We start from the raw sequence: 15,878 nt of genomic DNA on the forward strand, positions 1-15,878 counted from the left end.
CACTCACCTCCAGCTGTACAACTAATGCTTTCCATAGGAAAAGGCAAAAATACTCCATCTTATTTCTTGTCTTTTGGGAACACGTCTGTTGTCTGTCTCTCACACCACCACCAGAATGCTCAGAGATCTTGTCTACTAGCACTTAAAATGGTATCTGATGAAAGAGCTCACTACATGTTTGTTGAAGGAATGAACTAATGAATTATATTTCCCAATTGTAAGAATTATCCTTTATCTGGTTTACTTTTTTATGTTTTAAATGATTACAATATTTATTGATATTAATTTTTATATTTGCTGCGATGTTTTTTCCAGTCTGTTTCACATTTTACTTTACAATAAACAGATGGTTCTTTTTTTAGTACATCATTTATTTTAATTAAATTTATTAAATGAAAGCTTAAAATTATTAACTCTTCCAATCTATATAACATGATCTATAGTCAGTAGCTGAGTACTCTGTCAAGAGAGTAAATGAAGCATCCACAAAAAGCAAGACCCAGAACACACTTTAACTCCTCAGAGTCCACTTTAATATACAGCCAGCATCTCAACACTCAATATGTCCCATTATCTTCTCCCTAAAACTAGCAATCTCTGCCAATCTTCCCATTTCTATCTGGCCCCATACCATAAACCTAGGAGTCATCTTTGCTTCCTTCTCTTTGAATCCTTTCATTAGTGGTAACATTATTCATGAAATACCACATGAAAACTTTTAAAACATAAACTTCCATTTTTCTATCCCTTACCTCCTCTCATTTCCTCTGCCCTAACCTTAATCCATGTCCTTACTACCTCATGCCTAGCATACATGCAATAGAGAAACTAATCTTTGAGCTTTTAATTTTAATCCATGTCTTTAAATGGGGGTACGGGGTTTGCACAAAACAAACACAGGATCTTTAGAAAAGTAAATGAGCCTAGACTTCAGATTTTGAGATAGGGCCCAGGTATGGCTAGGTTTGTTTTGTTTTTTGTTTTTTTCATTTTCTAAAAATTATGTTGTAAACCTCCAGCTGAGAACCCAACTTTATGCAATTGCTTAACCCTACTTCAGTATTAACCTTTCTAAAGCATGACTTTCAATTTCACTTCCAAATCCAAGAAACTTTTCTTACTCCCCAGTGCTTACAAAACCAGACAAGGTACTCTGTGGCTGGTGAAGTGCCTTCACTCTCCCACACACATTCTTTCATGTGTTCTATCTAACAATTTCTCCCCCAAGAACCTTCATTTTCTCCTCTAGCTGATGGCCGAGCTCTAGTCTTACCTCTTTCAAATGAGGACCCAAACATTCCAGGAATCACTGGTATTTCCTACAGCACTTATAACCAACCCCAAATGCACTGTGAGAACAGTGCTATCATTTTACATGACTATATTCCAGCTTGTATGCTCTTTAATAGCTTCCCAAAGTGAACATACTATTCCTTCAAAATCTCTTTGAAACTGAGGTTCCTTGAAAAACTGGCAAATTCCAAGTCTGGGCAAGAAATTTCAGGATGATTCTGGAACATTTAGTATGACCATAAGCATAAAATCAAAGATGAATGGGGTCACGGTGAAAAGACACAGCTGCCAACTGAAAGGGGCCCCCACTGGACAAAGACGGGATAACTGGAGCATAAAAATACATGCATACATACAGGCACACTGCATATGGACTGCAAAACATTTAATATATAAATTCATAAGTTCATAACAATACTTCCAAAAATCTCATTATTCTGAAAACTGCAAATAAAACAAGGAATGGAGCATGCATCCAGTCCCTGTATCCTGTATAAACTATGTTCCAGGAGAGTCAAATAGTCAATGAGCGCAAGTTCTTTTCTATGGAAAAAGTCCAGCTAATAATGCAGAAGAAATGACAGAAATAGAAAGTCATCATTTCCCACCCCTACTAACAAAAAGGTTCTCTGCACCATCACTATCTACTAAAAAAGCCTTAAATGAAAGGCTGATTGACGTGGGAAGATTATATTGTATGAATTAGGGTAACATAATCTGAACCAAAGGATCATCAACCTTAACAACACTAAAAGTGGGATACCAACGTGGCCTACACCTCCTGATACACTCCAACAGGAGACGCACAGTACCTCCTAGCACATATTCTTACCCCACTCCCTTAAAAAAAAACACTCACAGAATCAAGCCTCATTTATAGGACACACGTGGAGCAAAGAAACAATGTAAACAATACCCAGAAGATACAATCACAGCCTAACCCAGAGTGGAGAAAACTCTACAGCTCAAGACACCCAGTAACTTTAATTAAATAGCATGATGGGCAAGGGGGCAGTAGTAAAAGAGACAAATGTTGACAATTAACGAATACTGTGGATATTTAAATTTAAAAAAAAAAAACAAAAACTTTCTTCTTTTGTGTTCTACCCAGGGCCTACCGAAGTGCTGAATGCTACTAACCGACTTATAAACAATAAATCTCCTTGCTGACTTTCGATATAAAGTACTTAGGAACCAAAATACTAACATCTTTAATATAGAATGTCCCCATACACACACTTTTCATCAGTTGTTTGACCCTTCTACCCAGCTATCCTCCCAGCATTCCATTCAACTTGACACACCCAAACCTCAAATATCTTTCCACCTCCCCCAGCTCTTTTCTATTTCTTTTAGTGTTCTCACCATTCTCCTGTTCCCACAGGCCAAAGAGCTTGCTTCCCCTATCCATCTAATCAATGCCAAATTACATGGCTTTCACCTATAAAATCTCTCTCATCACATCATACCACCCCCTTTTACACCTTGAATACATCTTACCCAAGACTGTTAACTGTCCTCAGCACTTTGTCCCCTCCTTCCTCCTATCCCCACCACACTACACTACACTGCCATTTTCATCTACTCCATCCACACTGTGCAAAGCTGTCAGTGTCATACCCCTGAAGCACAAGGTTCTTCGCTTAAAAATCCTCAAAGTTTCTCCACTGCCTACCAAGGATCGACTGAACTCCCCACACTGGCATTCAATGTGTTCTGTAACATAAACCACCTATTTTTACAAGCCCACAAAACACTGCCTTCCATCCACATTCCTTAACAACCACCCACGAGAGGGTTTTCTGAGAGCATTTCATGTTTTTCTGTGCCTGTGCCTTTGCTCCAAAGCTCCTTTTACCCAGTGTACTCTTCCACCTCCCCTGTTCTCAAAACCCAATTTTTCTTCCAGGACTTTCTCATACGCTACCTATTTTTAAAGCCTTCATGGATTCTCCAATTCTTGCAAACCAAAGGCAAATGTTTCTCCACTTAATACTTCTCAACTATTAACCTTATCTAGAGCAGAATTAGCTGTTTTGTGGCAAGAAAGGAAAACAGCTTAAAGTTCCTTGAAGAAAAGACAGAATTTTAGTCATGTTTCTAATCCCATATATCACATGGTCTTGAATAGAGGAGTCAAAATATTTTGGTTGAGTGGGTGTGCCACAGTCTATGGGGTCGCAAAGAGTTGCACATGACTTAGTGACTGAACAACCATGTATCAACAAACTGATGTTGGAACAGTATCAAGAAAAAAGCAAGCTGTTTCAAAATAGAGAAAGATGGACTGATGAAAAAGAAAAAGGATAAAATTAATTTCATACTCCTCCCCAATTAAAACAGCTTAACAGTCATTCTTCTTTGGAAGCGATATGTACATTTTAAAATTACTTTCCCCAAACAACCTGAACCTAAACATGTTTTTTTTTCCTGATTTAACTGTCCTGTTGTAAAATTGCAACTATCTTCACAAGTAAGTTAAAATTTTATACAGTAAAATAAGAAACTACAGTTAAGCGGGCTATAGCAAGTATTACTTTGTTACTTTCCTACATAAAAAGAGTATCTCTTTTATAATGGATGTCCATCAAAGAATTAGTTTCAAAACCTCCTGATCCTTTAAAAAAATTACCAATTACGTAAATCTGAAATCAAGTTTTAAATTTCAGTGAGAAATAACAATTACAGAATATTTTTAGGAAGTTATAGGAAAACAATAAAAATTAAAATACACTTCCAAGTTTTAAAGAGCCAAAGGCAGGTAGGAAAGGCAACCATACATACTCTAAATCTCTTAATAGCCTCAGTTCTAGACTGTTCCTCTGACCGGTTTTCCTTCCTTATGACATATGATTAGAAGCATTATAAAGCTTCTAATGGAGCAAAAATTCCAGAAGCGTTCACTAACAATAAAGGGATAATAAAACATTTAGATTTAATTTCATTTGAATTTTTCTAAATTTTTGCCCCATTGCTTAACTTTGATCTTGTGCAATTCTCTCGTGCCCTTAGAAGCACTCCGGATTATTGGGAGCCTAAGACAAATTCTCAAACTGACTTTTCAGCAAAAGGAACAAAGAACGAAATAATTTTAGTTTTTTGGTTGGCTGGGTTTTGTAATACCACTCCCCCCCCCCTTTTTTTTTTTTACAGAAAACAGCCAGGATTATATTCCTTAAACAGAGGTCAATGCATGTCATTCCCTCTTCTTAAAAGCCTTCAGTTGGTTCCCATAGCCTCAGAAAACAACCTAAAAATTGATAGGCCTCCACAATCCAACCTCTTTCTCCAGTCTCAGTTTTCACTGTCCAACTTGAAACCTTCTTCACCAAGATCCTTATCACACCGAACATGTAATGCTTAGAAGCTCAATCTCCTTTCCAACCTATTACAAGTCCATATCTTTTGAGGACAAGGTCAAGGCCACCATGAGACAGGAAGCATTAAGTCATATCTTCCTTAACATCCCCCTTTCTAAGCTAAAAGTCATACCTTCTATCTCATTGTTCCCTAAAAATGTTGTGTTGACTCCTCATTTTTCTACTTATGTCTTTCTGCCCTGTGTTGCAGCCAGCAGTTAACTTGCGTACATTGCTACTTTATTCAGTATGTTTTTCACAACTAAAAATAGAATTTAACCAAGAAATGCAATCTTTTAAATTCAACATTTACACAATCTGCTATATCCCCACAAATTTAGAATATCAACAAGCAATCTATTTAAAAGATAATCTTTTCTACTGAATTACATTTTAAAGAATAAATTAGGGAATTCCCTGGCAGTCCAGTGATTAGGGCACTTTTACTACCGAGAAACCCAGGTTCAATCCCTGGTCAGGGAACTCAGTGACACAGCCAAAAAAAAAAAGAATGAATGATAACAAAGAATAAGTGGACACCCCCAAAATAAGTATCTGCAGCTAATGAGCCTATTTTGGGAAGGTGTGAAAATTTCCTTATTATGGAAGTTGTGCCTTCTTGGTTGAATACTTTCCATGAGGAGGACCAAGCAGGCTTTAGGATCTATTACTGACCAAGGCTGTACTGATAAAATGCCCCCCAAAATGTAAGAATTCATTTTTGTGTGTATATGTATTTTGTGTATGCATGTATATCTATTCTTGGTCTTTGACTCTATGGATAAAAATCAGCCATGAGCCAGGCTGCAAAAGCTCAAAATGGATCATATGTTAGGAAAGCTTCTTTCTGCATTCTAACCCAATGACAAGAATCAGACTGCACAGGAAGAGTTTCCTGACAGATCAGATTTTCAGTTTCAAATGAGATTAAACTAGCTCAATTAGGCTACCCAACTGTTTTAACCATTTATGAAAATAAGCCAAAACAATTTTTAGATTAGACACGTGTCTTGTCACTGCAATTAAGAACCTTCCTTTGGGAGTTCCCTGGTGGTCCAGTGGCTAAAATGCTGCATTCCCAATGTAGGGGGCCTGCATTCGGGCGCCTGGGTTCGATTCCTGGTTGGGGAAGTAAGATCCCACATGCTGCAGCTAAAACAAACAAAAAAAGATCCTGCATGCTGCAGCTACAACCCGGTGCAGCCAGATAAATAAATAAAGTATTAAAAAAAAAAAAAAAAGAACCTTCCTTTTTACTGATGACATGATTTGATTCTCATAATCCAAGAGGTCCATCCAGAAACGACAGCTCCTATGGCCTATGGCTTAAAATAAACTATTCTAAATGAAAGTTTTTCATTGTTTTCTTATTTTTCACTGTTTGGATGGCTAACACTAAACTCTAGTAAGTCAATTCAATCCAATAACTAAAACCACATCCTATAATTATTTTACAGATCCACTGGGAACTCTGTCACTCAAAACCCAATATTCCACTGAAGTTCTATTGTTAAAGTGGATGACAACAGCTACTCCTGGTAACTGTCCAGGTTAAAATGAACTCAGCTTGGCTATGATGTAGAAATGGAAGTTTCAATCAGAGGTTAATTCAAATTTGGTATGAGTCAAGCTTCTGTCTGAAATCTGCCTGTGACCACACCTTTGCAGCTACCTGCCTGGTAAGTAGCTCCTTAGCTGTGCAAGAATGCAGGTCAGACTTCTCCGTGTGGCAACAATGTGTCAGTCTTGCCACATGATAAACCACTACCCAAAGTTTAATAGGTATGTTTCATTGAGATGACAACACAGAATACAAGCATTCCAGGTTCTCACCAGAGTTATTAAATAATGAGTGTTCTGCTGGGATACTCAGACTTATCTTTACATAAAGTTATATACCTGAACCACATTAGTCACAGAAAAGACTTGTTATATTTTAATGTTGTACACTCACTGTGGAAAGCAGGTGGATTACTTTTTTAAAATTGTAAAATTTCCTTTTTCCTTTTTATCTGACTTTCAAAAGTTTCAAGCCTAAGTTACAATAACATATCATACACTTTAAATATATGGCAACCCACTCCAGTATTCTTGCCTGGAGAATTCCACAGACAGAGAAGCCTGGCGGGCTACAGTCCATGGGGTTGCAAAGAGTCGGACACAACTGAGCATGCATGCACACACACACAAACTGCTGTAATTTGTATATTTACTTTTTCCTCCTGTCATATAGATTTTTGTTTTTAACAGCCTCATCATATCTACAGTATTGTGGTAAGCTGCTCAAAACCTTTTTCAAAGCAGTAAGTGATATAAATTATAACTAAATAAAACTTTCCTGTAATGCTTAATCTGTTATTTGACAATGAAAATGTTATGTAGTCAAAATTCTAGTTCTTAAAAACAAATAAAGTCAGTCTTTAAAAATTATACAAAAATTTGTGTTGAATAAATGATAGGCGTGTGAGTGGCCAGAAAAGCACAAGGCCCAGAAGACTGAAACCAGCCCCACAAAACAGAAGCAGACAAAGGAGGGAGTGAAGTGAGCAGTACTTCCAGCACTGCACAGGCATGCAGCGTGCCCCCTGCTATCATAACAAAGGGCTGGAAATCAGAGCGCCAGCAGTGTCGGTGAAGCGGGGGATCAGGGAAGCCAGTCTGTGGTGGGCTGGGGAGTAATGAGGAGGCAAGAACTGGAAATGCAAGTATCCTCACTGCTTCCAGAACCTATGAGAGCAGAGAGATGGCCAGAAGGGAACAGGAACGAAGAATGCTTCCCCTGCCCACCCCATTTCATTAATACAAAAGACTTTGTTTCTATCCTTGATTCAACAGCTATTTATGGGGTGCCTACAACGTGACAGGCAGTTGCAGGAGTCTGGGATAAATCAGTGAACAAAACAGACAAACACCTTTGCCATGGAGATGTTTTCATTCTAGTAGGGCAGTGAAAGTCTCTCGGTCATGTCTGACTCCTTGCGGCCCCATGGACTATACAGTTGATGGAATTCTTCAGGCCAAAATACTGAAGTGGGTAGCCGTTCCCTACTCCAGGGGACCTTCCCAACCCTGGAGATCGAACCCAGGTCTCCCGCATTGCGGGTGGATCTTTACCAGTTGAGCCTCAAGGGAAGCCCTAGTAGGCCAGAGGGGACATTAAAGTAGGTTACACAGAATGTGAGGTGATAGTGCTATGAGGGAGGAAAATTACAGCAAAGTTGGGGGGATCAGGAGTGTGGTGGGAAGAGGTGCCATGCAGATGCATGAATGAGGTCAGGAGAGGTTTGCTGAGGTAGTGAGGTTTAAGTTCAAGCAAAGACTTGAAACGGGTGAAGGAATTAGCCAAGCAGATTTCAGGGGAACAGTGTTTCAAGTAGCACAAAGAGTCACGGTAAAGGCCCTAATGTACGACTGTGTCTGCTGTTTTCAAGGGGAAAACTGAGGGGAAACAGCAGAAGAGGGAAAGGGAAGCAGCCAATACAGCAAGTCCCAAAGGAAAAGAAGGCAATGATATCCAAAACACAACCCCAGGGGTGAGTGGAAGTCAAGAGAGGAACCTTTCCCTTGAGATTGCCTCACTGTGCAGCAGTAAGCAGGCCTAACTAAAATGGTCAAGATTTTAGAAAGGCCACTGTGGAGAGCGGGAGAGGGGACTGAGCAGAAACGCTCTGATGGGCACCAGAGACAGCCTCAGGGGAGACCCGAGACCACACTGTGTGAGGGGTCTCCACGACACAGTTAAAAAGGGAGGCTACGGATGATGGGAATGACTCGAGACTGGCATGAAAAGAAATAAACGCTGCAAGTACTAGTAAGAAAATGGCTGAGGCAATGCACCCTGGAAACGACAGTGGAGAAACAGCAGACAAAGAAGTAAAATCTGAGAGGGGCCAATAGGACCAGAGACCTGAGGTAGGGAACACAGAGCAAGAGACTACTAACGTGAGAGCTGTACGTTATCAGAGTTTAAGATCTGAAGGTGATGACATGTTACAAGATACGGCCACAATATGAGTTAGTGGAACAGAACGAACCTTACCTTTGAGCCGAAGTTAAGGAATTGTACAGTTAAGAGTAGTTACAAAGGAAGTTCAGCCTAGCGGACACTAACCACTTCTAGTGACCTTGGGGGAATCATTTAGCCTCTGTCTCAGTGTCACCTATAAAATGGGGATAACAGTATGCATTTTATATGGCTGTTATAAAGATTCAGTGAGTAAACGTAACATGGTTAGAAAAGAGCCTGGCACACAGACAGAGATCAATAGGAGTAAGCTATTCTATCACTATTGTTGTGATGGTGGTTGTTTATACAGTTATGGACATCTGCCAGAATGATGTCAGAAATTCGGATGGAAGGAAGAACTAAGACACATACCAATGTCTTCAAATAGAGCAATGGTAGAGGATTGTGTAATTGAATGATACACTTTGGCATAAACAATTGATATTAAATGTAAAAAATATTCTAAAATCAGCCATTTACAATCTTGTGAGTTATAACAAATATACAAATCACTACAAAACAAAAATACCGACTGAGTAATACATATTACACTGCAACACAGAAAGGGAAGAGGCTCTGATTGAAAACCATAGAAACCGCCATGGCAAGGGTAGTGATACACTAAACCATATGTACTAAAACAGAAAGGTGCTGGAGTTAACCTGATCTCACCACATCCACAGACACAGGGTAAAGCATAAGTTCCTTGAGTAAAGAACTACATCTCTACACACACTCAACTGGGAATGAATGTTGTCAAAGTGGGCATAAATGAATGGCTGGGCCAGTCATCAAGAAGTCCAAGTCGAAAGCCCAAAGCATCCTTTGCAGGTGTTTCCTGTCACAGCAGCATCTGCTTCATTTACCTTCTGCTGATGAAAAAGTTCTAAACGTGTATTTATCCACATGCTTTCATGAACTCCAGAAACTCACCAGTATCTGCTCGAGCAAGACCACCTTTTAAAGAGAACAACATGAAGTAAATATGCTATACCTTTCACTTTAGAGCCTTGTGAAATTATATCACATGGGTTTGTAAGACCAAACTGCTACCTTACTCCTGAGAAAGACCTGCTGTGCTCAGAGCCCTGGGAAGCATTTACAAACAAAGCAGGGGCCTTTTGTTGTCCTTCCCTCTGTACCCAGGACATGATCATAGCAGGAAGTGAGCTAGAAAGCTCTGGCCTTGGAGAGCCTCTGTTGGCACTTCTCCTGGCAGTTTATTTCCAGCACAAATTCAAAGTGGGAAAAAGGAACCAGAGAAAAAAGGAAAACTGCATTCGTATCTGGTCTTGAAAAGGAAAGTCTGCTCAGAAGTCATACCTGATCGGATAAACTTTGGAAAAACATTCATCACAGTGGAGCTGCACAAAATCTTGCCTCCCAGACTCCCAGTCCGGTCTGACTTTACCACGTGCTGAGACTACATTTAACCACCATTCTTCAGATTTTGCTTACTAATAAAATAAATGTAAAAACTTACATCTAAGAAATATTTCTTAATTGGGGCATGGAATTTAAAAACAAGACATTCTGTATTTCTCTCATTATTAATAAGATGCAAAAAACACTAGTTTCTGTTGAAGTCATTTTTTTTAAAATTTCAACCAAGTTTCAAAAGAAAAGCTTAATGATAAAAATAAAAAATAAAGTGTTAAGACTTTTCTTAGAAAACCTTACCTGAAAATGTTTAAGTAGTTCCACTTAAGTGACAGGAATTTATTCATTAAGAAAGGGAGTTTGAATGAAAGCAACAGAACAAAAAAGGTGGGTATGCCATTCTCCAGAACCTGTCCACACCTAGTATGTAGGAAAAGACAGATCTATAGGCTCACACTAAATTCAGTTGTTGCTCCTATCCAGATCTTTTTTTTACAACGCTAACATGTGTGCACTCTTCATATTCCATCCTTAAGTGGTACCTTACCCATTTCACTTGCCTCATAATCCAACAGCCATACCAAGTTAATTAGAAAGCATCACCTCACTTCTTAGAGAACACAAGCTAAGATTTTACTATGACTAAGCTAAGCTGACAAAATGCCAGCCTTTAAATAAAATATCCACCATGATATCACCTCTTAAGAGCTATCTGAATCCAGCCACTACACTTTCAGGGGGCTGGGAAAGACCCATTTAAGACACAAAGCAACATGTTCAGTATCACCACAACAGCTGCCTAGAACAGTAAAGAGATATGTGAGCAAGGGATCTGTTGACAATCTAATTTCAGTCACCTCGAGATTCCACAAACATGACAACCTGCTTCCTCAAAAATACTGCTGCAACCCTCTCCCATCATTAGAATATTCCAGTTGACTTCACCTGTGCATATTGAGTTACTCTGAAAATCTATCCATCCGGCGTCGCAATGTACTATTGATAATTCCAGGCCTCCACCCTGGTAAACTGGCCTTAGCAATCCTCAGATCTGCTTCTGTACGAGTGAGGCATCACCATCCCTCTGTGTCCATAGCCCTGATCATAGACGATGAACACAGAAATGCATCATTTCACCCCAAAGAGAATGCAATCTTGAAGGCAGTTTGCCTTGGAAGCTCAATTAGCGATTCACCAAGGAGGAAAAAAAAGTGATTTCGGAGTTCCATTCTGGTTTTAGGGCCCGGAATGTTTTGTGTTGCATGAACAATGACTAGCTCGCTGGAGCAGCCTCCCAACCCCCACAGCTTGGCTTCGGTGTGGCCAGTCACCCTGAAAGCTGCCAGGGCTGCCACTCGGTGCCTTCCAGCAACGGGACTTGGCTCCTAAAGGATTTGTCAGATCATCCTCCCAATATGGCTGCCAGAGTAAACCCAGGCTGCCGACCGCCGAGACCACACCAGCCCCCGCCACGGATGGCCAGCATCCAGCGAGCCCCCTCCCTTCCCACCGCGCTTCTCTCCAGTCCTTGCGACAGCGGCTCCCCCCTCCCACTCGATGCCCGCGCCTGCCTTCATCTGGCAAAAGGGCACAACCACATTCCTAGCCGAAGCCTCGATGCCAACCCTAACGGGGGAGAGGGGATGGGGGTAAATGAGAAGGGTGGCTTCAGCACGGAGCAGAGAGAGCCATAATGTGCGCAGAGAGCCCGGGTAACCGAGGGGCAGCGGCGGCTCGGCTGACCGCCGGGGACAGCCGGAACCTGGCGGCTCAGGGGAGGCGGAGAGCTGGTGCGGGCCACTGCGGGGGACCCGGCAGGCCGCTGGCCCAAGCCCGGGGCTCGCTGCTGGCCCGAGGACTGTCCCCCACTCGCGAGGCCGAGACTCCCCCACCCCGCCCCGCCCCACTCGGTGCCCCGCTGGGGCAGCGCCCTCAGTGTTCGCGGCTCCGGCCCGGCCCGGAGCTTCCCCGGCTCGGACCCCGCCAGACCCCGGCCTGGCCGCCCCTCCCCCCGGGCGGTCCCATTCTCAGGCTGGCGGCGCAGCGCCAACCGCCGCCCGCCTTACCTCAGCCGCGCTGCGGACAGACTGACAGGCGGGCGGGAGGGCCGGGTCAGCAAGAGCCGCGGCTCGCGGGGGCGCGGGGAACCCGGCACCGACGTTCCTTAGCGCGAGCAGCGGCCGCCGAGAGCCGCAGGGCGCCGCTCGGCAGCCCCATCACACAGCTGGCCAGCCCGGCATCAAGGGCCACGGAGGGCGGGAGTCCAGGAGACCCGGGCGCGGCAACCGGCGAAGAGCGGCTCAGCCCCGCGCTGGCACCTCCCAGGACCGCCGCCGTCAGACTGCTCAGCGTCCGTCCTCTCCAAGCTCCGCCTGCTGCCGCCGTCCTAGGACACCGCCCGAAGCCCGGCTGCCGTGCGTCACCTCGGTCCGCCTTGGCGCCCGCGACTGACGCGGGCAGCGACCAATCGGGGTGCAGAGCTCCGAGCGGCCGGCCAATCGCAGGGGGAGCTGGTGAAGGGGCGGTGAGAGAGGCGGAGACGGCTGGGCGCCCCCTGGTGGCTCAGAAGCCGGAGCTGGTGTGTGGGGGTGCGGGGTGGGGGAAGGCGGCGCCCAGAGTCCCCTACCGGGTGACCCCCGAAGGGCGTTAGCCGGCAGCAGCCGCTCCGGGCTAACCCGGTGATCCGCCTTGTAAGGGGACAAAGCAAGGCTAAGTGGGGCGGGGCGGGACTGTGGGGACCCGACGCCTGCGGAGGGGCAGAAACGAATGTGGGAGGCAGCCGAGTGTGGAGTCATTGTCCGTTTGGAAAACATCTCACCACGCTGAAGCCGCGAAACACTGCGCAGTCGGAGCTGAAACACGCAAAAGGATGAGTGTACTATCCCGCAGAAAGCTTACCGGCCTATTCTTAGCGAGCCCGAGCACAACACCTCCCACACGCCACCTTGGGAAAAAAGGCGGAATGAGTAATGGAAAAGCATGACTTAGTGGGCATTCAACTTGTCTCCTTGGGAGACCGAGTAAGGGCCGTGAGTAAACGAACAAAATGCTTTGTATCGCCCCGGAGTTAACCAACCGAGGTCCCCCCTGGGAGATTCCCTTAAAGGAGGGTTATTGGAATTCAGAAACCGGAGAACACACGCGCTCTGCTAGCTATTTTTAAAAATCAGATTTAGATTCAGGTCTAAAGAAAAGTACACAGCTGTTCACGTGAGGTACAATTCTGTACTTAATAAAATATTAATTCTACAGTAATATGGGTAATTATCATGCCAGGCATCACTATTTTACAAGGTTATGATATACTTTTTCATTTACTAGCAGAAATTTAAAATAAAATCTGATTCCTCCCCCCACCCCTCCGCTGAATTCAATACAGAATTGGATGTTAAAAAGCCTCTGTATAAGCAGAGACGCTAAAACATCAGAATTAAATTTCTACACTAAGGGTTTCAGAAGATTTGCACCACCGCTAAACTCCTCCATACTCGCCATCCAGCCAACAGCTATTGAACCTTTCATATACAATGTAAACTCCACCTATCCACAGAAGGATTTGACATAGCTTACACTGAACCACACAAGCAATAAAACTGTATAGCATTAAAGTAGGAGTAAAGTTAATTTTTTTTAAGTAATAAAGTCTGTATAGGGGAAAGGGCTGTCTGAAAAAGGGGAATGCATAGAAAGAAAAATAATATTTAAAAATACAGTCAAGGGAATGTGCCACCACTGAGCACAAAACCCACCTGGTAGCTTCCTGAAGGCCATGACAAAAATAGAATTACAATGAGTTAATAGAAGTTCATGGATTCATTAGTAGACACCAACCTTTTCCTTAGAAAAAGAAAATCTCTTAAGTCAAAGATCTCTCTTGGTAAATGACACATTGTGCTTGAAAACATGTGGGTTATTTTCAAATATCTTTTGATACTGATTTCTAACATAATTCCACAGTGACAAGAGAATAGACACTGTATGATTTAAACAGCTTTCTAGCCCATGAAATTTTTTCATCTTATGTTATGTCCCTGGATATGTTCCAGCGTCTCCTGGTTTATAGTCTTTGGGAACTTGAGTCGAACATGTATCCTGCTGTCGTGTGAAACTTGTATAAATCTTAATTTTGTTAAATTGGTTCATAGCACTTTCCAGACTTGGTATAGCCTTCTTTTCTATTTATTAATTTTTGAGAGTTTGATATTGAAATACCAACTAAAACTCTTAATTTATCTACTTAAAAAATATCAGAATATATAGTGGAACTATATGTAACTTTGTTCTGTATTTTCCAAGTTTCCTGTAAATGTGTTATACTTTCATAATTAAAAAAATAAAAGCTCTTTGCATAAGTACTCAGGTAAGCACCATGGAGAGTTACAAAAACCTGGATGGTAGTATTGTTTGAGCTCTCAATGGAGTTCAAATCAAAAAGAATGTGAAACAGTGAAGGGAATGTGGTAGTAATCAGCCCTAGACAAATTAAGCAAAAGCACACAAAGAAGGATCAAGAGAGGTAGATAAGACTGTTCTAGGTTTCAAGACCAAAATAGCATGCTCTACCTAAGCTTTTTGCCCCTCTGACAAATGAAATCGCTCTGCAGAGACCTTCAGTTTCTCAGGTTACAGATTTTGTACAGAGTCACCTCTCAAAAGTCGGATAGTACTAGAAAATTGAATTTAGTCATGGCCCAATAGTTATCCCTGGAAAGAACATCAAAAGATTTATAAATGTTATGCACAGAGCCATGCTACCACAACTAATAAGGTGTCTAGATACAAGATCAATATAAAAAAATCCAAAGTACTCCTTTTCATTAGGAAAGACTAACTAGAAAATGTGATTTAAAGTGCTTCTGTTAAAAATAGCAACAAAACTATTAAATATTTAAGGGTAAGTTGACAAAAGATAACCAAGACCCATATGGAAAAAAGTTATACAACTATATTTTTGAAACACATTTGATGAGATAGGTGTGTTCAGGGTAGTATGAAATTAGATGATGAAACATACTAAAGAAGATCTAAAAAGATGGAGGTGTTCTTTATTTGGGGGCAGGAAGAAAATATTAGCATGTCAGTTCTTTCTAAGTTAATCTATAAACTTAGTCATTTCAATGAATATTTCGACAGGATTGTTTATGGAATTTAACAAAGTGATAGTAAAATTCAAAGAATAAATCTAGTCTATGTCCATTTTAAAAAATTAATATGCTAGAACATATCCAAGAGTATCCATGACAATTTTAAAGAATGAGGTATGGGGACTTGCTCATAAGTTAACAAGATTTTCTGTAACATCATACTAATTAGAATTCTGTTGCATTGGCACAAGAATATACAAATACAGAAATGGAACAAAGTAGAGTCCAGAAACAGATCACACACATATGGGAATATAACATATGACAGCACTGGCATTAAAAATCAGTGGAGAAATGATAAACTATAAATGATGTGGGATAATTGCTTAGTATGTGGTAAACCACTGGTCGGAGAAGGCAGTGGCACCCCACTCCAGTACTCTTGCCTGGAAAATCCCATGGACAGAGGAGCCTGGTAGGCTGCAGTCATGGGGTCGCTAAGAGTCGGACATGACTGAGTGACTTCACTTTCACTTTTCACTTTCATGCATTGGAGAAGGAAATGGCAACCCACTCCAGTGTTCTTGCCTGGAGAATCCTGGGGACAGGGGAGCCTGGTGGGCTTCGGTCTATGGGGTCACACAGAGTCGGACACGACTGAAGCGGCTTAGCAGCAGCAGCAAACCACTGGTGGTCTAGTAGTTAAGAATCCACCTGCCACTGTATGGGACACAGGTTTGATTCCTGGTCCGGAAA

The 15,878-nt window shown here is 42.1% G+C and overlaps 1 protein-coding gene across 20 annotated transcripts in view; it reads right to left on the reverse strand.

Moving 5' to 3' along the window:
- Nucleotides 1-12,381, reverse strand: part of KIF1B (kinesin family member 1B) — a 154,722-nt gene extending 142,341 nt beyond the window's left edge. For all 20 annotated transcript variants that reach the window (XM_012187343.4, XM_004013733.5, XM_042257269.1 and 17 more), the window contains exon 1: nucleotides 12,105-12,381. The gene's annotated coding sequence lies outside the window, so the exon portion shown is untranslated. The remainder of the gene's footprint in view (nucleotides 1-12,104) is intronic.
- Between the last annotated feature and the right edge of the window lie 3,497 nt (nucleotides 12,382-15,878).

This window comes from Ovis aries, chromosome 12 (assembly GCF_016772045.2).
Source record: "Ovis aries strain OAR_USU_Benz2616 breed Rambouillet chromosome 12, ARS-UI_Ramb_v3.0, whole genome shotgun sequence".
Lineage (NCBI taxonomy): Eukaryota > Metazoa > Chordata > Mammalia > Artiodactyla > Bovidae > Ovis > Ovis aries.